The 25,288-nt window shown below is 42.9% G+C and overlaps 1 long non-coding RNA gene across 2 annotated transcripts in view; it reads left to right on the top strand.

Annotated features, from left to right (window-relative positions):
* LOC123478956 (uncharacterized) overlaps positions 1-25,288 on the top strand; it is a 554,890-nt gene that overhangs the window by 40,292 nt on the left and 489,310 nt on the right. For both annotated transcript variants that reach the window (XR_008427024.1, XR_006654396.2), the window contains one exon: positions 10,193-10,341. This is a non-coding gene — a long non-coding RNA (uncharacterized lncRNA). The remainder of the gene's footprint in view (positions 1-10,192; positions 10,342-25,288) is intronic.

Genomic DNA, 25,288 nt, shown 5'->3' with positions numbered 1-25,288 from the left:
TTCTTTAACTCCTTGGTTGTTGGACTTCCATACAGTCCTATTTTCTGGCAGTTCTGGTTATTTTTTGTTTTTAAATTTGTTGTTGTCCTCCTTTTGGTTGTGCAAGGAGGCAAAGTGTATCTACCTATGCCTCCATCTTGTCCAGGAGTCCAGTTTCTTAAATATTTTAAACTTTAGTTGCTTTGCTTTTCTTAATAACTAAATTCTTATATCATGTAAATCACCTCTAAGTACTTAAAATGTTCTAGTTAATTTAATAAATAAAACCTATACATGTTATAAATCTCAAGTAATTTTATATATTCTAATAGTATATACAAACAGGCAAATCCACTTGTACCTTTCAACTAAAACTGTAAGTCTAAAAATCAATGATTCAGTTATAACTTTTATTCAGTTACATATTTTAATCTGTCAGATGCTTTAATGTACCTGGTTTTTGAAGCAATTTGAAAATATTGGTACCATATATTTCATCTCTGTCTTACTGCCAGTATTCTGGACTTACAGACCCCTGATGCACTGAGGATAAGGTCACTATCTTGAGCAAATTGGGGTTACTTCTCACCTGGCTGAGAAGGCTGATTGACCAGAGATTTGGGGCTGAGGCAAGAGCTGGGACTGCAGACATTCAGAGAGGTTTTCCTTAGACATTCAAGGAAACTTGCCCCAAACCCTGATTTATAAATGCCATTTGTTTTGCTGCCTAAGTTCCTTGAGTCCAACTTAAGACCTTAATTCTTATGGGACATATTTCACCTTGATTGTTTGGTTTGGATAGATGAAATTCTGGAACTCTTACCTAGGTTACTTTATCACTGGGTGGGAATCAATGACCAGTTTACATTTTGAGTTGATCCTTAATGTTTTCCTGCATCTTCCCTCACCGGCAGGGCCAGGACTCATAGATATTTATGTGGATTCTATATGTCACCTCTTTTCCTGGCTCTTCAGTTCACACACTAAGGTCATGTTAATGACAGGAGATAGTGGTCATTGTTTTTGTTTTGTTTTTAGCAAACAATTGGGAAGTCACAATTTTCCGAGTATATCATGATACTGACCGCTTTGTTGGACCTTGCAGTAGAACTTTCAAGTAAAAAGAGCTTTCATTCAAGTGCACTGGAAGCCTGAAAGAACGTTGAGCACCCGGGGCTTCAGATGCACAACCAGACGCTGGAGAAATGCTGCAAAGGTGCATTGGGAGAAGGTGGGAGTTACAGCTTCCAATGTCCCTTAGGCTCTCATAAATAAGGGTTGAAAACAGGATTCAAAAGTTTTAGTTCCCTTATTTTTCTGCCTCTTTTCCTATTAACCCCAGCTCATGCTACTTTTAATTATCACTTGAGTGACTGATTTGCACTAGGTCATGAGATATTACCATCTCTAATGAGAATAGGAGATCCTTCCATTGCTATCCTAGTATTTTTACCTCTAGTCTATTACTCACTACTCTCAGTTGAGTGGAAAATAGCTAATTTCACTGGTCAGCATATGAAATATTCCTTGGGTTACACTTCCCCTGGGGACAGATTACAGGACTCTGAAACGCTTTCTGCTCATCTCTGCACCTTCCCTTCCCGCACTCAGCACCCATGGGCTTCTCCCCTGTGCCTGTGTAGGTAATGCAGGCCGGGTGTGCTATCCAGACAGTTTGGTAGGTAGACGAGGCATCTGCTCACACAGCTGGTCATTCTAGAATTAAGACAACAGGCAGGAGGAAGCCTTGTTCTTCAATCCACCTTTACTAGAGTTGGGGCTTTGGGCACATGCCCAATTATTGATAAAATTGGTGTTTGTTTCTCACTTAGGTTTTGGTTCTTATGAATATGTATATTTCTTTTGGTTGAGAATCCCAGAGTGATAGATGGATAATGGGGAGGATTTAAAATGCTGCTCTAAGCTCCTACAAGTGCTCATATTCAGAAAGATTAAGCTACTTGCCTTGGTCATATGAAATAGTGAGTGATCAAATATATGAGGTTCTCCTGGAAAAAGTCCAGCTATCGTTAATTCAATGAGAATGGTTTACACGTCATTGATGTAACCTGGCAGCCAAGGAGAGTGGACTGGAATGTACATGTGTGAACAATGATGACTTCACTGTACTAGTCAGTGGGGGTGGTAGATGAGTGAGCATGTGTACTTTGTAGCCATCACATTCAAAATGACTGAGCAAGGAGAGCAATGGATCTGCTTCAATTTTAGAGTTAAGCTTGAACATTCCTCTGCAGAAACTATTCGGAGGTGATGCAACAAGTGAAGTGCAAATAAAAGTGTGGCACAAATGCTACAAAGACGGTCGAGAATCTGTTGACAGTGATCCACGTTCTGGAAGGCCTGCAACACGCAGAACATCTGAGAATGTTGAATGTGTACAGACTGCAGTCAACAAAGATCAGCGACGGACAGTGTGAGAACTAGAAGCTGATCTGGGGATTCCAAACACTACTGTGTCTGAGGTTTTGACTCAGTATCTTGGCATGAAATGTGTCAGGCAAAATTCATTCCACTGCTTCTGCTACCAGAGCAGAAGGAACATCGTGCTGCAGTTGGGAGAACTGTGTGAGGTCCCAAGGTGCCTGCTTTGAAGGGGACTGAGGCGTCATTGTCCTATGTACAATGCTTCTTGTATCTTGTATCTTCTTCAATAAATGTCTCTATTTTTCATACAACATGGCTGGATGCCTCCTGGACAGACCTCGTAGATCTGTGTTCAAAACCGGGATGCATTTACCGCTGCCTCACCGATCCTGAACCGGGGCAGGTTTTGAGCAGGGAATGGTCATGAGCACCACACGTGGCTGCTGCTTCTCAGGGGCTGCCAGTCACGCTGTAGACACACAGTAATTCAGTGATTCACCACCTTTTTGGTATCAAGACCCTGTTACACTCTTAAAATGTCTGAGGATTCCAAAGAGCTTTTATTTATATGGGTTATCATCTTTTGATATTTACTGTATTAGAAATTACCACTGTGAACATTTTATAAGACAGAAGCACACGCCCCTTAGTCCTCGGAGTGATGAGGTCAACACATGTCATGCAGCCTCTGGGAAACTGCACTGCACGCTCCTGGAAGATAGGAGTGAAAAACATGTCTTATTATTGTGAAAAAACTTCTGATCTTGTGGTCCCTTGAAAGCACTGTGAGACTCTCCCAGGCCTCCTGTCACATTGTGAAAATCACTGCAGTGACTGATTGGAGAGCAGGTGAGCAGGGGGGACGTTCAGGGCTCTCAGCACAGTGCTGGGGGCTGCAGGGAAGACTCCTCCAGCAGATGCCCTCGTGGCTTGAGAGCATTCGGTGTTCCTCTCACCTGCTGATCTTGGTCGCCCGATTTTGACTCTTAACGAACTCTGACGCTGCCATCGCGTCTCCCCCTGGGGGTGGAGAGTGTGTGTTCAGGTATGTGAACATGCACATGGGCACTTCTGTGCATCTGCCAGTGACCTCTGCTGCTTGGCATTCTGGGGACACGTGAGCAGGTGAGAGTCCAGCTCTGGCAAGCCAGTCAGATTGTGTGTTCACGCATTAATTTCCACACACACTATTTTTTTCTTTTAACTGAAGGAGGGTGTGCCATTTTCCTACTTTTCTTGAAGATACCGTATGTGTTACAGGCAGCTCTGCAGTTCTGTGGCTGGCCAGGCTCTTTTGGAAGACTGTCCTGTTGTCAGTTTGTGTCAAATGGTTTGGAACATGGAGAGACGAGCATTGGGCAGGTCTGTTAGAAGGAATCCAGCTCAGAAACGTTTAATTAGTTAGGATGATTTACGTTTTCAAGGTGACCTATATTGATTGCTAAATAGTTCCTGCAGGTTAGTTGAACTGCTAAACTAATATGAAACATAAATTTGGGAATTCCCTGCCAATTCTAAGTTTGCTTTCTCAACTTTAAATTTACATTACCCGTTAGCTTTTCCATTTGACAACATGTATAATTTATTACCCAAAACTTTCCCATGGTTAACCTGTTTGCAGTTAGCCCTAAGGGACTTTATATCTACTCATGAATCTCAAAGACATTTTGCTTGTTTCGGTTTCCTATTGAAGGGAAATGTGGCAGCAACGAGACACCACTTATCCGCAGTGACCTTCAGGGCTCAGTGATTGGTCTGAGGATGAATGAAAATTGAGAGGAGCTCCATATTCCTTCCAGATAAGAGGCCTATTTGCATTGCAAGTTTGGCTTTGTAAATACATTCACATACGCTCCCTGCTTTCCCTCGTGTCCAATCACTATGCCTACGACTGGGTTTTAGGGCATGCTGCAGGAGCAAGCAAAAGCAGGAAAGTTGTGAAAGCTAGGCAGTGTGCCATTGGAATCAATTAAGTGATATTGAAAAATTGTTGCTGTCTTTCTTGGCTTGTAAAACTGGGAGCCTATCGTGGAGAAGAGTTTTATTTTATTGTATGAAGAAAGCATGTAGCTTGTATTCGCATACACGTAGTTATTTTTGCACTGATTAATATCGAGGAGCAGATGTATACTTTATTCCTCGCTGGCTGCAAAGGAGATGTGCAGAGGAGGTGACTGACTGTGCTCCCCAGTGAACAACCGTAAACTGTGTGCAGGTAGGGACCAGAATTCTTCATAGCTTTTCTCCACATTCACGTGCCATATTACGAAGTATACCAATCAGCGTGTATTCAATGAAAATAATAGAATCAGAGCTAGTATGTTCCTTCCCTATACTTGCATGTATACAGATATGCAGACAAGTGCTGGAGAGCTCTTACATTTGGGTTTGTGGCAGAAGACCCCAGATTTTCCCTGTGGCCTGCATCTATGAGTATGGCTTCAGAGTCTTTGTGATTGTCTCAGCCTCTGAGCTTCCCAGTGCAGAGCAGACCCACCTGGGACTTTCCAGCTGGAGGAGGCTTTGACCATACCTGGAAGGCAGCCCGGTGTTTGTAAGCGCCCTAGTCACATGACTTGACTCCAGTGCTCTGGCCTGAACTATACCCCCACCCCCAATACACATTGTGAAGCCCTAACTGCAATGTGACCGAATTTGGAGACAGAGCTTTTGCAGAGATAGTTAAGACTGAATGAGATCATGAGGGAGGGGCTCTGATCTGAAAGGACTGGAATCCTCGTAAGGAAAGGAGTCTCCAGAGGCTGGTGTGCACCCAGAAGAGGCCATCTGCAATCCAAGGAGAGAGGCCTCAGGAGAAAGGAATCTTACCCACATTCTGATTTTGGACTTCCAGCCTCCAGAACTGTGAGAAATAAATTTCTGCTGTTTAAGCACCCCCCTCCTCACCATGTCTGTGATGCTCTGTTATGGTGGCCCTTGCTGACTGATACCTCCAGCAAGGAGGACAGTTGTTTGAGGGCCTTGGAGAGAGTATACAATGTTCAAATGCAAAAGCAAATCATTAATCCATTTGTCTGTGGACCTTCTTAAAAAAATCTCTATCATTATGATTTTACTGCATTTATAGCCAAGAGGAAGGAGAAGTGGGCTTGTGTTTGTTACCCAGTTACTCTCACTCTAGCCCACAGTCCCTTTTGCAGCTTTGTGCTGGTCCTCTTCTCGTCCTTTTGGCTGCAGGATGCAAGTTGTCTGGCTTTGTTACTGAGTGCAGAGTATTATTTGCTAGCAGAAGTAGTAGTGGGAGGAGGCAGGAATTCAGGGATTATGGGCAGAAAGGTACTGTAGAAGGTGATTCTCTTTTCTGCCTTTGGAAAGTCACATCCTATGTGTCAGCCAAGCCTTATCTCACCTGACGTTTTCCCACAAAACCTCCCCATATCCTATTTTTCCTTGAATGGATGTCTCATGTAACATCTTGATAGAAATTTAAACTCTTGGAATAGGTGATGGCTGTTTCTAAAAAGCACAGATAATTCTGTATCAAATGCAGCAGAAAGTACCCTTACACACCTGCAGGATGTTATACTGGAAGTTCAGATTGAGGTGCCACGATGCTGAAGATACCAGATGCCAGAAGTTATCAGACAACAGTTTCAGCTTTGGTTCCCAGGAACTGGTTAGACTGACTCATCCACACCAAACGTTTTTGAGAGGATTGGGTTGTTGGAGAAGAAAGTGGGCTGTGCAGAGAATTTCCTTGGAGAGAGTCTGTTTCATTCGTCCTCTGCACCCCACAAAGCCACTGAAAAATTTCTAGGCAATGTTTAGAGTGACCACGTCTACTTTAATCTTGCAACGCCTAGTCACACTTTGTTAAAATGCCTGCATGAAGCCATTTGGCCATTATAAAAGTCAAATGAATTATTTACCAACTATGGTTTGTTTTCAGTTAAGTATTGTCTTCGTATTCAAAAATGTTACAGAAAATTTATGACTCTAAATCAGCCCCAAGGTGAGTCACTATAAACACTGGAATATCATTACCATATTAACTAGCAGCTTGATTGTAGAGTGGTCCAACCTGCATATTTGACAGGCCACCAAATACCTGTTGATAGAGTGTCGAGCATACTTGCGTGCTTGTTACATGGCTTCATTAGTGAGGAACGTGAGAATCTTCCCAGGAAGCTGCAGTGAGTTTCCACACCAAGTTCTGTGTTTCCTCTGGTGCCAGGCGCATCACTGATGGGGAGACCATTCATTCAGCGGATGAACAGGGGAAAGAGCAGGGTTTTTCTCGACTAGTAGTGTTGGGAGTGTTGTGGGTTGAATTGTTTCCCCCCAAATTCATATGTTGACATCTTAACTCCTGGAACTCAGAATGTGACCTTGTTTGGAAACAGGGTTATTGCTTCTATAATTTTTTAAGATCAGGTCATACTGGAGTAGGATGGGCCCCTAATCCAATGTGAGTGGTGTTTTATGAAAGGGGAAATTTGGACACAGAGACATGCACATGGGAAGAATTTCATATGAAAATGAAGATAAGGATTGGGGTGATTCTTCTACAAGCCAAGGAACCCCAGAGAGTGCCAGCAAACCACCAAAAGCTAGTGGAGCAGCACGAAACAGACTCTTTCTCACAACCCTCAAAAGGAACCAACCCTGCTGACACTTCGATTTCAGCCTGTTAGCCTGAAGAATTGTGAGACAATACATTTCTGTTGCTTAAACCACCCAGCTTATGGGACTTTGTTACTGCAGCCCTCGGAAATGAATGCACCGTGATTGTGAAAGGAGCAAAATCAGTGATGAAGCAGTGTCTTCTAGGGCTGTGGGCTTCTTTCACCGCTTCTCACTCATCCGTTGCTCTTATCACAGTACCGCAGCATTTTGCCTTTCTCATTAGAGGAATTGCATAAAGCCTTAGTATCTAGGACAGGTAGTTATTTGATAGATTAATTTGGTTTAGGCATGCAAATATTTTACCAAATGGCCACAAAATTTGAGAAATTTCAGGGTGCATGAATACATGTTTTATAATCGTAGAAGTAAAAGCAAACATTGTCTAAAAATGGTGGTCATTTTATCCCACCCAATCAGGACATGAAAGACAGCAAAGCTATAGTTAACCAGAATGCTAGCTAGGAAATGATGTCCGAAGGGAGGATCTTAAGTGTTATGTATAGGTGGATGTGTTTTGTTCTATGAAGAGCGAGAGCTACAAGTAACTTCAGTGAGGGACTGACATGATTAGTTATTTAAAACTTTATTTTGAAATAATTATAGATTCACAGGAAGATGCAAGGAAATGCACAAGGCGGTCCTATGCACCCTTTACCCAGCTTCTCTTAATGGGAACGTCTGGCATGACTATAGAATCATATGAAAACCAGGAAATTTCAGCAGTTAATCTGTGCTCTTATCTCGTTTGTGTGTGTGTGTGTGTGTGTGTGGTGCTATGAAATTTTATTACATGCGTAGCATTGTCTCGTTACACTCAAGATTCTTAACTGTATCGTTACAGCAAGACTCTTTCAAGGTAGCCTTTTATAGCCTAACTCACCTCCGCTGCCCATTCCTAACACCTGGCAACCACTAATCTGTTTTTCATCTCTATAATTATGCCATTTCATAAATGTCACATAAATGGAATCATGCACAATGCATCCCTTTAACATTGGCTTTTTTCACTCAACATAATTCTTGAGGTTCATCCGAGCTGTTGACTGTATCAATAGTTATTGTGTGCTACGGTTTGTCTAACCAGTCACTTATTGAAGGGCACTTGGGTAGCTTTTTGCTATTGCAGATGAAGCTGCTGTGCCGTTCATGTAGACGTTTCTGTGTGAAAACAAGTTGTTATTTCTCTGGGCTATGTACCCAAAGGTACAATGGCTGGACTGGATGGTAGAAGTCCACTTTCAGTTTTAAATGAAAATGTCAAACTATTTTCCAGAGTGGCTCTACCATTTTACATTTTTGCCATCAGTTCAGTTTTTCCACATCCTCACCCGGATTTGATTTTCTATTTTAGCCATTCTGATGGGTGTAGTTTTATCTTATTGTAGTCCGAATTTGCATTTTCCTAATGCAGGTGACATTGAACAGCTTTCCGTGTGCTTGTCTGTCATCTGTGCATCCTCTTCTGTGTGATGTCTGTGCATGTCTCTGGGCCATATTTGAGTTGCATTGCTGTTTTTCTAATGTTAAGTTTTGGGAGTTCTTTATGTATTCTATTTTTTCTTATATATTCTAAATAAAGTCCTTTATCAGATATATGACTTGCGAGTACTTTTTTCCCCAGTCTATAGTTTATCTTATCATCCTCTTGATAAGATCTTTTTCAGAGCAATAGTTTTTAATCTTACCAATTTATTAGTTTTTCCTTTCATGTACTATAATTGTGGTGTCAAGGTTGTGATCAGTTTAGTGTATTTGAATGTGAAGGATGAGAAGGAAGAAGGAAAAGGATGAAAAGAGCGTCAAGCGTAGGGAGAGGTAGATGCTTGCAAGGCCATGCCGATAGTCTGAGTGAAGAGGCAGTGCTAGTATAGCTGGAGAGAAGCGGATAAATCATTCTATTAGGTAGTAAACATCGTAGGGCTTTGTGATCAATCATACGTAAAGGGTGGGGACATCAGGTGACATTTGGGTTTGGGTTCACATAATTGGATGGATAGTTTTGTAATTAACTGCAGTTATTCCAGGAGAGAAGAACAGGTTTGGGAAATGGCCCCAGGGTGATTACGCCTGGACTTTAGACATAAAGAGTGCAGGGATCCTGTGGAATATTTCATCCGGGGTGAAATATTTACCGGGCAGTTAGATAGATGGACCTCAGGTGAGTGTCCATACTGAAGACACAGACCTGGGGGTAACTGACACTGACCCGTACTTGAGACCATGGGAATGACCAGGAGTACCTGGGGAGAGACGGGCTGGACCTGTTTTAATCGCACACGTGAAATCAGAAGATAGTGGGGTTTACTGAACCATGTAGAAAATCTGAAAACTGGTCAGAGGCTGAGAAATTCCAGGTCCTCTTCTGGAAATCTGGGCAAGGAAGAGTCTTTCAGTGTTTCCCTTTAGAAAATAGATTCAGGGAGTGATTCTAATTTATTTGTAATTGAGTTGTTGAACTTTAAAAGTATGAGGGAAAGGTCACCCGATAGGTCCCCGACTTTTACCTGCAATGCCACTGCATTAATGTAATACCCCATGAGGTAAATAAAGCAAAATGAAAATCTTAAGAAAAGTAATAGCTGATGGAAATAGGTATTTGAAGATCAGCTTTTGATCAGCATGTGCCTTCTGAGCCTTTAATTTTTAAAATGCTCAAGCACAGCGATTCATTTTCGTGCTGTGAGTGAATGAAAAGGGAATATTGGAGTCTCTTAAAAAGAAAGACTGCTGCCTGTGGTCTTGCCAAAGAATAGCACTTTGTCCCTAAGCTGGTCCCCTCCCCTGTCCTCAGGTTCACAAGCTGTGCTAAAGGAAAAGAGAACATGCAGGACGAAGGTACCTCACTAGATTTAAAAAGAATTTGGGGAGCTTAAAAAAGCCTTAAGCGTGCTGGAAATTAGACAGCTGGGTTCACCAATGTGACAGGTCCTCACGGTGACTGTCACAAGCCCACACAGCCTCCTCCCTGCTGCGCATCCCTGCCTTGTGTCCCTCACTCACACAATATTCCCTTGTGTGCTTGGCTCCTCTTTCCCCCCAACGGCACATGCATGGGTTTCTACCTGGCTTTCTTCGCTATCAGGCTGAAAAGAGTCTTTGGTCAGAGAATCAAAACTGCTCTTGTGTATGACACCTTAAAATGCAAAAAGGTGGTGATACAGTGTGCACAATCTGCTTACAGGCTGTGCAGATCTCCGGGTGGACTGCTGGGGAAGCGGAGATTCATGCTATGGCCAGCAGGTGGCAGTGTGGGCACGTGGCAAGGTCAATGGAGGGAACCCATTCCTGAGGACCAGGACCCCTGGGAGCTGGTTCTGCGCATCTATAAAGGTATGTTTCCAGCACCCTATATCCTACCTTTCAAGTTCTTGGCAGATTCTATCCTACCTTCCAAATTCATGGCAAATTCCATTTGATAATTTACAGAAGCATCACTTGTCTCTCTTCTATCCAGTGGTTTGTTTTGGAAGGCTGAGCTCTTTTGATAAATGAGCAACCCACAAAAGCTGAAGGGATATAAAATGCTTGGTAGCCATTTGAGGGCAAGTGTTTGTCTGCCTGAAGCACTCCCGTGGCAGAATGATCAAATAAGGACAAGGCTGTGGTTTTGATCTCTGCAGAGGCCAATCAGCTTTGTTCTATTGTGCGGCCAAGTGCTTTACTTTAAATGTATTTAACCACCCGGAAATGTCTCTTTTGCATATGGGGGTCAAGGCTGAAGTGTTGTTTAGCCAAAGAAAATCACCAGGGTTTAAAAAAGAGGATTGGCCTTAAAATCATGCAGACTGAGTTCCAAATCCCTGCTCTATCACTCAGCGGCTGTGAAACTGCAGGTACTGAGTCTCTGACTCCTCCTGTCTCTCTAGGTTTAGTGAGACGGTGATAGACAATGTAGGTAAAGTACGTGGCGCTCTCTAAGTGCTCAGTCAAGGGTAGCTAGAAATAATAATGATGTTAGAATCCACTTACAGTTTCTACGACAATTTACCTGGATTCTTTGCACACCAAGGAAAACATGGTTTTGTTCTTATGCCCTTTGAACACACAGGTAACTCTTGGCTTCAGTGGACCACCCAGAAAGAACCTTCATCTTTTATCCCTTTGCTGATCTCAGGCGGCTGGAGGGGGTCTCAGGTGGCGGGGGTCTGGGAGAGAAAGCGCAGGTTAAGTATGCATTGTTCTCACATTGTTGCTTTTTATAGCCAAGTATAAATGACCTCTGGATGAGCAGTTGTCCTCTCTGCCTGCAGAACTGTCAGCAGAGTGTGACATGCACAGGTCAAGTGACTCCCCAAGGGAAGAGCACCAAACCCCCTGCCCTCTGATGACTCAAATGCATTTGTTTAGGTGGCACCCCTACCTTCCAAGTTTCACTCCACGAGCCCCGTACATGCCTGCACCATGGTTCTCCTTCTCAGTGGGTGCCTCCACCACCCATCCAGGTACCTAGGAGTTGTACTAAGCATCTCATTTCTCAGTTTTACTCAGAAACATCTCTCAGAGCTGTCCATGGCTCGTCATTGGTGTCACCATCCCTCTTGTCCATGTTGTCCCCGTTTCTTCTGGATTTCCGCAGTGAACTTTCAGCTCACACACTGGCACTCACTCTGTCCCCTCTCTAGTCTCTTCTCCACTCTGAAGTTAGACTGTTGTTCTCTCTGCTCAAAAAACCCAATGGCTGCCATTGCCCGTGGGTTGAAGATAAAACTCCTGACATTACTCACAATGTCGTGCCAGCCTGATCTCCTTTCTCAGTGGTGGCTCAAATGGCCTGCTTGTGGTTCCTGGGCTTCGCTGCTGCCCTTCCTACCCGTGGACAGTTGTCTATGCTCTTCACTCCTCATTTCAACTAGTTAACACTACTAATCTTCAGATGTCTCAGCTGAAACGTTACTTCTTAGGAATCCTTCTTTGACCTGACCAATTAGGCAAAGTAATCATAATGAAACAGCAAATCCTTATCTAGTCGTTATCAGTACCAGCCCTCTCTGTATTACCTAACTCATTTAGTCTTCCTCACAGCCCTACTGGGCAGATACTCCGTTTACCCCTTTCTTAGAGGTAACTTACGCAGAAACATAAGGGAGTAAGTACACTGACTTGCCCAAGTCACCTGCCCAGCAACTGGGAGTGCTGGAAACCAACCCCGGGCCTGCAGGCCACAGAATCTGTGCCCGGGCCGTGCCTTCCCTCCGTGGTTGGGGGCTTTCACCACACAGCCTCTTCCGCAGCTCCAGCTACAGGTGCGTGTTTGTGTTGGTTCCATTGTTGGAACGTTCATGTCCCTAAAGAGACTTCAAGCTGTGTGAGTGTGAAAACATGTTTTCTTTAGTGTTTTCTTGTAACCTCAGCAGGCAAATATATATTTTTGGCCTACAGCAGGCCAAGGGACCCGCCCTGGCCAGGTCTGAGGTGGGGGGTTACTGAATGGGCTGTGAGTTCGTACTGTCTGACTTCTGAGCCCAGGCTCATTGCTCCTTCTTGCCCTTTGTAGCTTCCCTTTGTTTTTCCTCTCCTAACATATTTCATGCCTCTCTTCTTCTGGAAAAGGCCTTTTTCAGGGTGTCTGAGGCTTCAGTATCGACAGGAAACCGGGCTGATGGCCTATGAAGAGTGAGGTGGCGTGCAAAAGATGGAGCTTAGTGCCAGTCTTACCTTACTAAATACTCCATCTCACCGCTTGTTGACTGCAAACATTTTAGGTACATTCCAGTATGTTGAGCTTTGTTTACAGTTGGTCACAATGTTATGTGAAGGCAGGGCTTCCCTATTTTTATCTGCAGGCTTAGGAATACTTTACCTTTATTTTTAATTTTTTAAATTTAAGTATAGTTGTTATACAATATTCTGTTAGTTTCAGGTATACAGTATAGTGACTCAGCATTCATATACCTTACAATGCGATTACCTGTCTGAGCTGAGACTCGTGTGTCACTGTGCAAACTTATCACAATATTATCGACTATATTCCCCTTCGCCCTTTTTATCCATCCCACCCTAATTTTATACCTTTATGAGTTAATCTTTCTGCGAGATGTGGGGGTGGAGGGAGTCTTCTTTGCTGTGCTGGGAACACCCAGAAGAGTGACCCTGGTGTCAAGAAGCTCACAGTCTTGTGGGGAGAGTGACATATAAACGAGATGCCGCAAAGCAGTGTATCCTTTGGGTGGAGGCGGGAGGAGGCCAGTGGGTCTCCCTTGCGTGCGCTGGGGGCAGAAGGGCTGGGGCCGCGGGAAACCCTCCCAGAGACATCTGCTTTCAGACATTTGTGTGGGCTCCTGGCTTCCTGCTCGGACTAAGGTTCTGTCCTCCTGGGATTTATAATCTAGAGGGAAAGGAAGTCATTAAGTAAAAAAATACACAAACACATTAATACACCAAAAATCATTATAGAGTATGATTCATATTATGAAGGAAAAGAACAGGGTACCTTGAGAGAGGATGGGGCATGTTTTGTTTGAGGAGCTGGGAAAAGGAGCCCAGAGGCAGTGGCCCTGGAGCTGAGCCTAGAAGGCTGAGCTGGCTGGTAGGTCGGGGCGCCAGCATTCTTGGAGTGGAGGCTGTGTGCATGGGAGGGAGGAAGGGGCTCCGGGTTGGGGGGAACTGCAGACTGGCCAGTGTGTGTGGAGCACAGCAAGCAAGTGGGAGGTCCTGTGGGGTCAGAACAGGCAGAGTCAGCATGATGGGGGAGGGCAGTCACGGAAGGGCTTGCGGAGGAGAGAGTGCTGTGACGGGATGTGCGTGTGAAAACAAGCCTGGCTGCGTTTGGGAGAACGGGCTGCAGCAGGGCAAGTAAGAAAGGGGAAAGAGAAGTAGGGGGGATTCCATTAGTAGTTGGGTGGGACCTGACAGTACAGGCTGGAGTGTGGCTTCTCAAAGGGGTTTGGAGAAGCAGACACAGGTGGACGGAGAGACAACCATGGGAACGGAATGCCGCACCACAAATCAGGAGGCCAGAGGAAGGAAGGCATGGCCGGAAGTTTGCCCTGCAGGGAGCAGAGAGACGGTGGTGGGGGCAGTGCTGGGCAGTGCGCTGTAGAGGAAGGCGGGGACAGTCTATCCCAAGAAGACAGGATTTCCCCTGGAGGGGTGGAGCTACTAAGCTTTTACAGCAGAGCCTCAAAGGCTCAGCTTTGAATTTCAGGATGCTGTAAGGAGGCTATAAGGAGATTTTGGAGTTTGTGGCTATTGAAATAGTCCAGGGACAGGAAAAATGGTGTTTTCTAACAGTTGTCAACAATGATAACTGCCATTTCTCAAATGCCTATGATATGCTAGCCACTGTACCACGTACTTGACATGTGTCATTTCTGACTTTCATCACTGGTCCTCCCCCACCCCACACCTCCTCAAAGGGGGATTGGAGCTGGTGAGAGGAAAGAAGGGTGCTTTCAACAGCCGCACCCTCCTGGCAGCCACGAGCCCCTCAGCACTCTCTAGGACAGTGTTCCCTCCCCATAAGGAAATCACAGGTCTTTGAGGAAGTATCGTTTCCAAAGGTGACAGAGCCGAACACATTGCAAAAGTGGAATTTGAACCCTAGTCTCCCTGATTCCAAAGTCCGTGTTCTTTCCGTAATGTCAAATTGCTCCTTATACGTCTAGGAAATCCTATGGTGGTGCCATGTAGTTATGGATGTGAATTTTTTCTTTCTCCTACTAGCATGTGAGCTTACCGGGGACAAGGACTGTGTATTATTCATTGCTTTGCTCCTAGGGCCAAGTGCAGGGACCGGCACACAGTGGGTACATGTTTGTTGAATAAAAGAACCTGTAGAATGGGACGGCAGTTCTCCTACCAAGAATCTCAAGTCCTCTTTCATTCCATTACCCACTTGAGTGTTCCGTAGTTTCCTAGGAGGAACAGCACAAGGGGAGAGCGGCTGGCCCAAGTCTCCAGCTCTGTAATAAAGTAATTACCCTCATGGCTGCAGGGCGAACAACCAGAGAAGAAAAGCCCGTGGCCCATGCTGAGCTTCCTCCAAATGTCCTGCTCACACTCGTGCCCGACTTCCCTAAGCCCACACGTCCTCAGTTCAGAGCCCGTTACTCTGGCAGCATCTGCAGGTCAGACAATGGGAGAACCAGAGCACTGGTTTGTTGAAAAGTCTACGACTACAGGCCCCTAACGGGACCTGAGAATTATGCACACGCGTGACTGCAGAGAAGCTGGGTCGCTGGAAGAAGAGATGGTGGTTGTGCACACAATTAAAATGCATACTGAATAGCACCAACATTTTCCCCACAGTGCTCGCTAACTGTAGCTTTTAATTATGCAGTAATAGAAAAAATGGAGAAACAGCAGTAAATTGCAATCTATTTCTGTGAATGATCTTAGTCCAATAGCTAAAATCTGCAAATTATGTAAAGCAACTATGTCGAACTAAATCACAGTGTTTGTACAGTGGTGGGTGTGCATCAGGCATCAGCAGTTTTTACGGCCACCTTGCTGTTTACGGTCAGGTGGCATGGTCACGACTTGGGGATAGAGTGGGGGGCCCTGGGCTGGGGACAAAATGGAATTGGCACATGTAGGAGGGCCTGGAGGAGAAACCCCAAGCCCTGGGACCATAAAAAGGGCTGGTGGAAGGGCTTCCTTGTCTCCTTGCAGCCTCTGGGATCAAGCAAGGGAGGGGAGCTCCCTGCTCCGGACCAAGTATGGGGAGGACAGAGCATCAGCCAGCCCTGAGGCAGGGGACGGCTGGGTGTCGACCTTCTCAGCATAACCTCCAGGCTGCCAGGGAGGGCACGGCTGGCTGAAGCATCCTACTTCCCTGTGCGATTAGCAGTTCTAAGCCCCGCTTTGGGGAGCTGTGCTGGTCATCCTGGTTTTATGGAGCCCGAAGCTTATAGAATTTTGTGAGCCCTCTTAAAGAAAAGAGTACAAAAATATCTTCTTTGGCAACTTGTACAAAAATATATGACCATGGGAACACCTTGCTTGGTTTACATTTTCTTGAAGTTCAATTAGCTGCTTCACATAAATCCACCTTTATCTACTACTCTTGGGGTCTACACACGTGCAAGGTGTGTAGTGACTTGGTGCTGTTTACATCCTCTTGCAGCCAGTAAGCCCCAGGGCAGGCAGGTAAAGCAGCGTCCCTAGCCCATCGCACACTAAGCTGAGCACAGCTGGTCAAGATTTATGTAGCTCGACAGCCGTTTATTGACTGCTTCCAGCGTGTGGGCCTGCTGGCCAGCGCTGTCCGTGCTTTGCTGCTCTCTGCTCTAGCGCAGCTGGGCCTCATCTCCCCTTCCCAGCACATGGTAACCTCAGGCAGCCACTTAGGACGACGGAGTGGGCTGGGGGGCACACTTCCTCAAGCAGGGCCTGCGTGTTTGCCGCTGTAGACTTTGCCATGAGCCGGGCGGTGCTTGTATCTTCTCCTCATAAGACGCATGTGACAGTGCCCATGGTGGCACCACAAAGGTCCCTGCCTTCCTAGACATCCTGGCATGTGGCTCTTCCCACACAGCCAGCATCAGTGCCCACGTCACCCAGGGTTACATAGAGCCCGACCAGGATGGCTCACAAGAATCATCGGAGGCCCTTGAAGAAGTGTGTATTTCTGGAGCCTGCCTGACTTCCTACTCCAGACTTCCTGACATAAATGCTCTAAGGGTGGGGCCTGTGGATTTGTACTTTTAGCGAGTACCTGAGGTGTTTCTTAAAATTCAGTAAGCTTGGCTGTCACCGAACCCAAGGATGGGCGAAGCACAGTCTGAGGCAATAAGGGGTGTGAGTTTCCTCTGGGCAAACTAACTGAAAGGTAGGAAAAGACAGAGGGCGTAATATTCCCGATGCTGAGTGATAGAAGAAAATAATAAGCAACATAATTGTGCATTCGCTGCCTGCCAGCCACTGCCTAAGAAACTTAGGAATACTTTATTGAATGCTCACCACAGCTCTCTGAGGCAGAAACATTTTCCCTTCTGTGCCCAGATGGGAACAGTTTCAGAGATGTTGAGTTCCTTGCCCAAGTCGTGTAGGTAGCAAAGGGTGGAATCTAGATTTCAGCCCAGGCAGCAGCATGCCAAAGCCTGTCTTTCCTGCTGTCACGTGGACTAAGGTATTGCCTAAGCCTGGAGAAGCTGCAGTGGACAACGCTGGGGTCGGTAGGAGAGCCCAGGATACTCCCCCAGCTGCCCTGGGAGTCGCCCTCTTTATAAAGGCACTGCTGGGGCATAGGGCTGCTGTGGGGGATGAAGGCAGTGACGTGGAGGCTCACGAGCAGGCGGCTGTTCCCTGGGTGTGGGACACCGTGGGGCTCCCTGGGTGGTCAGCTGTACTGGTACCCTTGACCTCGTAAGAGGGGGCGTGGCCCTGGCTGAGTGAGCCACCTGTGGGCAGGGACAGGTATGGTGGTGTGTGCTGACCCGCCTGGTGGGGAGGGGGCTAACTATGCAGTAGAATGTCCAAATGTGCAGGAGTGAGAGTCAGACAGCCGAGGTCTGAGCCAGAGGCGGATTTGACCCCCGTTTGACCCATTTGTTCACTGTGTGACTTTGTTCCTTTTCTATTGATGCCGCAACAGACTGCTGTAAAGCAAGCAATTTACAACAATGCCCATCTGCTGATTCACAGTGTTGTGGGTCAGACGTTTAGGTGAGGCGTGGCCCAGAGGATCCTCTACTCAGGGCCTCAAGAGACTGAAATCAAGAAGTTGGCCAGCTGGGCCCTGATCTGGAAGTTCTGGGGAGGATTCCACATCCACACTCCTTCAGACTGTTGACTGAATTCAATTCCTTGCCATCGCAGGACCCAGGTTGTTATTGAAGTAAAATGTGGCCCCTCTCATCTTCAAATGAAAAGGGCACATCAAATTTTTCTCATTCTTTGAATCTTTGACGACTTCTGCTACCAGCCAGGGAAAGATTTCTGCTTTTAAAGACTCAGTAATCAGATTAATTTTACTGGATGATCCAGAATTATCTCCCCAGCTAAGGCCACCTGGTCAGTAACCTTAAATACATGTGCCTTGTAATTATGTAACAATGAATGTAACATATTCGCAGGAGTGACACCGGGAGCAAAGGTCATGGTGCTAAAATTCTGCCTCTAGCGGTGACCTAGGGCAAGATCTGTTGGACTTAGGGACCTATATGTGATATTTATAGAAACCAAGATTTTTTTATTTTGCTCTAATAGAAGGAGTTATGTATTAGTCTGTTACATTTAAAGGAAGCGTATATATTCCAAATGATAACTTGAAAATTAAGAATGAGCTAAAATAATTTATTTTGGAAACACTGCTAAAATAATATGGGAATCAGCAGGCATCATTTACCTCTCCCTCCTCCTCACGCAGCGTGTTGGTTTGAAAGTTTTCTAAAGTCCTTTTCATTAAATCCTGGAGCTAATGGATACCATTAGGCCAGTGATAATACCAGACTACACTTTAGTGTTTTTTTTTCTTCCAGAGAAAGTGTACCTCCAAGCAATGGTATTTAAAAAGAGTATTTGAACCAATGTCTAATTTGAAGAAAATGAATACCTTGAGAAATAACATGGATACCTTATAATTTTCCAGTCAAAAACTGCCAAACAGAAGTTCTCACATCCTGCAATTTTTACATAGTAATTCACTCAAAAGAATTTCTCTTCCATGGTGCCCTTTGAAAACCTTGGTAAGATTCACATTTTTCTGTAAGTTGTTGGAAATGGGTGTTGTCTTTCATTCTGGGTGCTCTCTGAAGACCATTTTGGCATTGAACAGTGATAATAAAGATGGAAAAATGAGGAACCAACTGTTATTTCAGTGTCTAAGATTTAAATGTATCATCATTTAAAGCTGGCAACTTTCATAATAATGCTACTTGGTAGCACAAAGAGACAAACAAAAGCCTTAATTTTTCTGAGTGCAAAACAATGGAAAAATCTTTTTTAAAAATTAGCTCAGACAGATATGAGAGCAGTGCAGGCTGTACATTTTATTTGCATTGGTTTTCCAGTTGCACAGGAATAAATGACCTTGGATTTAATGGGTGAACCTTTTTTTTTCTTTCAATTTTATTTTGTATTCATTTCAGGTGTACAGCTTAGTGGTTAGACAATCATATACTTTACATAGTGATCCTCTCAATATTTCCAGTACCCCAGCTGGCGCCATACATAGTTTTCACCATATTATTAGCTCTATTCCCTGTGCTGTGCTGTCCATCCCCGCAACTGTTTTGTAATTGCCAACTTGTGCTTCTTAATCCCTTCACCTCTTTCACTCAGTCCCCAGCCCTCCTCCCCTCGGGCAACCTCCAGTTTGCTCTCTGGGTCTATGAGTCTGCTTCAGTTTTGTTTGTTCATTTATTTCATTCCTAAAATTTCACACATGAGTGAAATCCTGTGGTGTGTGCCTTTTTCTGACTGATTTATTGAGCATAATATCAACTTTTAAACTGACAGTCAACTGATGAGAAATTTTGCCGAGCAAGACAAGCCACGTGGTTGCTTCCAGGATGACCTGTGCCCAACCGTTTTGTGCGCAGCGGTCCCACTGCCACCGAATGTTTTATTTTCATAACGATTGAGCTTATTCACATTCCTATGTGTTCATTTTGGGAAAAAATAGGATATACAGAGAAACAAAAAAGGTGAAAAAAATAATTCTACCTCACAGGTCACCTCTTTGCTTTATGGTATATATATATCTTTCCATATATGGAGATAAATTAAGCTATACACTATGTCACATCTGTGCCTTCTGTCTCCAGTTACTAGCTGGTGTCTCTTGTAGTGATGTTTACTATGATCACTAATTATAATCACAACTCCAGAGTGCTTGGTGTTTCTGGGTTCTCCCTTGTGGCCATTTGGGTCAGGTGCTCCAGCTATCCCTGTGCTCAAGAGCGCAGCAAATGGGTCAGACACAGAAAGACAGCTGGACTCTTGATTATCAGTCCATGGCAGTGGTTTTGGATTTTCCCATCCAGGGCTCTAGAGATCTGTCTCCTGCTACCACTTGATTCCATAGGGCTTTCAGAAGTCATTTAACCTTCTTAAATCCTCAGAAGCTGATAAGAGTCTGTGTTAGAAAAAAAAAAAGTATTGATATTTGTTAAGTCACTAAACCAAAAGACCAGTCAAAGCTAGAATTGATGCCTTCTAATTACAGGTCTGTGGCATCTCCTGTTACTTCCTTCCACATCTCAGCCCCAGGAAAGGGGACGTTGTACAAATATTTGGATGCTTTATGCAACCAAGGAAACCTACTCTGCAGTGAAAAAATTCCAATGCTTACATGCCAGCATTTCCCCCAGAAAGATTTTACCTTCCCTGAATAGCACAAGCGTAGTTTGGCAAATAATCTTTAAAAAAATCCCTGTACAAATGGACAAAGAAATATCTTCAGCAAATTTCTTTAACTATTTTTAAACAGTGGGAATATGAATATGAGCCATAACCAAAAGGGAATTTCACACAAGAAGTACAATAGTACTTAAACTGTAAAATAAGAGGAGCCTTGCCCTTCCAAGGGGTCGCTGTGAAGTGATTTGTTTTTGTTGCTATGACGCTGTTGTTTTCTCAGCTAATTTTGAAATTCACCATAGTTTCAGGATCAGTTTATAAGGTACCATTACCTCACAGTCTCACTACCTGGCATTTGAGCAAACCCAAATTCATTATCCAACTTGAACACCTCTCAGTTGGCTCCAAATAATGCCTATATCTATATCTTACAAAACAAAACAAGAGCAATTCTTCTATGATTATGATTTGCTAGCCCAGAGGCTGTTCAAAGCAATGTGTACCAGGCCTTGGAAATTATTCTGAAAGAGAAGCTCCAGAAACGCTCTGAGCAAAGGCCCACTGTCTGTGAGAATAATGAAGATACACTTGAGGCTGACTACTTGGAAAAGGAGAAAAAGATCTCTCAGATGTGGAGTTCTGGCATGTTGCTCGGATGAGCAGTTTCTATTTACCTTGTAAGTTGATCCAGCATATAAGATTTCTGTATTATTTATAACAGCTGTCGTACTCTCCACCTGCCAAATTAACAATGAGAATTTTTTTTTTTTTGCCAGTAGAAAGTATATAGGAGGAGCTACTCTTTTGGAAAAATCACAAGGGTTGAATAATTGAACAACAGGATTGTAGTAGAACAATATAATTTCCGCTGTGTTAAAGAGTGTGTTTTTTCCTATGTAAACATGAAAAGTGTATGAATGAAGTACGTGTAGAGAACCAAAAGTCAATATATTTTTAGTCTTTCCCATCACTGTTAATAGACCATACAGGAGTGGAACGGAGAGGCAACTGATAGAATGGAGGAATAAAGAGGTATTCAAAAATCTTCTGTTCTCACCGCTGTCCACAGAATGTATCTGACTATGCCTTTAAATTTAACCCTGCTTATACTTTAGTTAGGACAAAGCATGCTCCAAGGGCTGATGTTAGAAGTCTTTGATGGTGGTACTATGAATAAATTATTCTTAGTAAGCACTTGATATTCCCATTTGAAGGGTACATAGGTGAGCAGATAGAAGGGTGTGTGGGTGAAGACAACTCATGTGCGATTTCGTAGCTGCTTATAAAATAAGGAAGCTTGAGAGTTCCTGCGCAGATTGCACTTTCTCTGCTGCTTAGTGAAGACAGGAGGTAAAGAGTGCTTGAAGAACACTAAAAAGACAATTGATTTTGCTCATTTCTTTATTTGTAATTAAACGTATTGGGGTGACACTGGTTAGTAAGGTCACATAGGTTTCCAGCATATACTTCTGTGGTACATTATCTGCGTATTGCATCGCATGCCCACCACCCAAAGTCAATGACAATGCATAGTGGTTACTTACTGGAGAAGATGAACCTACATTATTCATGTTTTTTAAATTAAAAATGACCTCACGAAAATAGCTGAAAGGATAAAGATGAGCAAATAATTACATAACTGATGAAAACAGAATGTTTTGCTGAAGCCCAAAGTCTCCCACTACCATTCCAAAGACATGGATTTGCGGAGCGATCTCTCTCCATTTCATACTGATCTTTTTCTCACATATTTTAGTTCACAGCCCAGTTTACATTACTTTTGCCCTTGGAGAGAATACAACACAACTTTCTTTCTTTTTAAAGATTTATGTATTTATTCTTAGAGAGAGGGGGAGGGAGGGAGAAAGAGAGGGGAAGAAACATCAATGTGTGGTTGCCTCTCACACGGCCCCCGCCGGGGGCCAGCCTGCAACCCAGGCATGTGCCCTGACTGGAAATCAAACTGTGACCCTTTGGTTCACAGTCCATGCTCAATACACCAAGCTACGCCAGCTACAACACAACTTTCAAAACAAGGTATTATATATGTATGCATATAATATATAGTACATGTAAAATAAAGCTCTCTTCTCATTTACTGTGTATTAACAAATTCTTCCCTCCCCCCCAAAAGGGGCCTGTGTCGAGTTGCAAATGTTGTAAATGTCTTTCCTACTTTTCACAAAACGTTACCTTATATTGAGCAAAGGCATCATACTTAGAGGGATATTGAAAACAGCAGGGATTTCTTTTGCATATAAGATTAACTCTTCATTTTAATTTCCGATGGTGTTTATAATGAAACAGCAAAGCTTGCCTTTAATTGGCTTGTCTGTAAAGCACATCTCCTGTGTTCTAAGTCTTGAAGTGCTTTTAATTAGGAAGGCAACTTCACTAAAAGGGAAATGGAAATATCCAGTAATTGTGCAGAAGACCAGGGAAGGTATTACTAAGAGAGCCAAAGAAAATATATTTATGGATTAAAAAGGAGCAATCACTCCCTTTATATGACATTAGTTTCTTAAAGAAATAAAAAAAGTTATAGGTTGAAAAGCACATCGAAATTTGGATTCAAAGAACTCAAAGAACCCCTGAACTGCTTTGCTTTGCGTTCTTCCAAGCATGTCTTTAAATTGGATGAGGAAAGGCTGGGAAGGACTGAGTGGGAAATTTCAAATTGAGCTTGGGTTTGAGAACTAAGAATCAGGGCAAGAGAACTAGGAAAGAAACTAAATTACAAATAGAGCAACAAAATGGATCAAACTGATATAGATTTATATTTTTCAAGGTACAATTATTACAGACACATCTGAATAAAACAACAAAATAATAATATTTAATAATATATTCAATTATTATTTAAATGTAATTCAAATGATTTATAATTATAAATAATCAAGAACCTATTTATTTATAATTATGGATTAATTATAATTATGATCTATAAATATATTAAACCACTAAAATAAATATTAATAATTATTAAGAATAATTAAAAATTTTAGTTATATTTAATAATTATACTTAGTAATAGATAAATAATACATGATAATAATGATAAAACCTGAGATTTAAAACATGAAATAGCTAAGGGCAAATTAAAGAGTGCACTTCAAAGCCAGAGCCATGGATGAACAAGAAATATGACTGACTTCAGAGCATCTGAGAAGAGCGCTAACATAAGGCTCGGAGAATTGGACAGCTATCCCATCACTAGAAAGGAGACTAGGGAAAACCAAGGAAGCACAGGAGGTTTCTGGGTGTCAAGGACTATACATGAGGTAAAAAAAAAAAAAAAGATCAGTTACCAGAAATCAAATCCCTGAATTGAACTTACTTTTCTATTACAGTATTGGGATCACAATTGTTCATAAAACTGGTTTAGGTAATTTAAGGATCCTCAGAAATGCAAATGTTAAACCACTCTATATGGATACTTTCATATAGAGTCCTTGAGAATCCTAGAAAATGCTACCCTTACTGAAGATGAGCTCATAATGAAAACTATAAATTATGTGAGAAAATTATGCATGATGAGAGAAAATTAGCCGATGTAAGATTTAGGAGAATAAGTGCTCCGTTAAGTGGAAAAAGTAGAACAATCTGGAAGATTTTATTCTCTAAGTGTATTTAAAGGGTTTATAGAGCTAAATGAAGGACCAGGAACCACAACAAATGAACTGATGTTACAGAAAAAGAACATGCAGTTTGAAAAAAGTCAAGTAGAACTTCAAAACATAAAAAATAGTTATTAAAATTACAAGCTTAATAAATGGCTTAAATAGCATATTAGGTACCATAAAGAGATAAGTAAAGAGGAAGGTGGATCTGAGGAAGTTCCTTAGTGTGCTGACCCAAAAGATAAAAAGATAGAAAGATGAAAACTATGGAAGAACAGCTAAGTAATGTGGGGGTGAGAATGAGAAGGCCCAGCGCAAAGCTAGTGGTGAAAAATAAAAAGATGGAGCAGAGGCAATAAGTAAAGATGGAACGCCTGGCATTTTCTTACTCAGCTGAAGAAATACATCCACTTCCATGTTGAAGAAGCACACAGGTTCTAAAGAGGATGAAATGTATTTACACAGAGGCATCCTGTGGGGAAAAGTGCACGGCAATTTAAGACACAGAGAGAACTGTAGAATCAGCCAGAGAGAAAAGAGGGATTGCCTGCCGACGGATATCTCACCAACAGTGGACTGCTGAGGAAAATGGAATGATGCTTTGAAAGTTTCGGGTGAAGGTAACTGTTAGCTTAGAATCCTATGCCAAGTTGAACTATAATACAAGAGTGAAGGTATAATGTAGACATTTTCAGATTAATAAGAACAGAACATTTATGACTTAAAGACCATTACTCTAAGAGCTGTAAAAGAATGGACGCCAGAAGTGAAGAGACTGGATCTGAAGGAAAGAGAGAGAAGCAAAAACCAGTGGAGAGCTGTGGCATTGCTGGACATGCTGGTCAATCCGGATACGCACTGACAGTAAAGATGAAGCTCATTTGAGTGACGGTTAAGTACTCCACAGTATTGTCGTGGGAGATGAGTGTTTGGTGCTAAAGAAGGCTGGGGTCTGTATTATTTAGGGCTTTGTTAGAATTTTATGCATGTTAAAAACTAAAGATAATAACTAAAACATGTAGAGGAAAATTAAGTCATCAGACAAGTTGTGGTAGAAAAGGGAATTAAGAAATCCTATCAGATAAAGATAAGAAAGAAAGGAGGAAAAAACTGAAACAAAATAAAGGGATCAGATGGTTATCCAGACACATTTTACTAAACTTTCAAAAAGTAGATAATCCTAGTTTATTTAAATTATAATATAACTAGATAAAGAGGAAAAGCTGTTCTTAAACCTAGTAAAATTTTTATTCTAAATCTATGAAATAATTGTGCAATAAAAAGAAATTAATACCCATTTTACTTATGATCACTAGTGCACCAATTCTAAAGAAAATATTTTTTTACCTGAATCTAAGAGTGAATTAATGTGACTTATCTGAGGAATGTAAGATGGTTTAATCTAAAAAAAATCC

This window comes from Desmodus rotundus, chromosome 5 (genome assembly GCF_022682495.2).
Source record: "Desmodus rotundus isolate HL8 chromosome 5, HLdesRot8A.1, whole genome shotgun sequence".
NCBI classification, from domain to species: Eukaryota; Metazoa; Chordata; class Mammalia; order Chiroptera; family Phyllostomidae; genus Desmodus; species Desmodus rotundus.
This window is presented reverse-complemented; position numbering and strand designations above follow the sequence as displayed.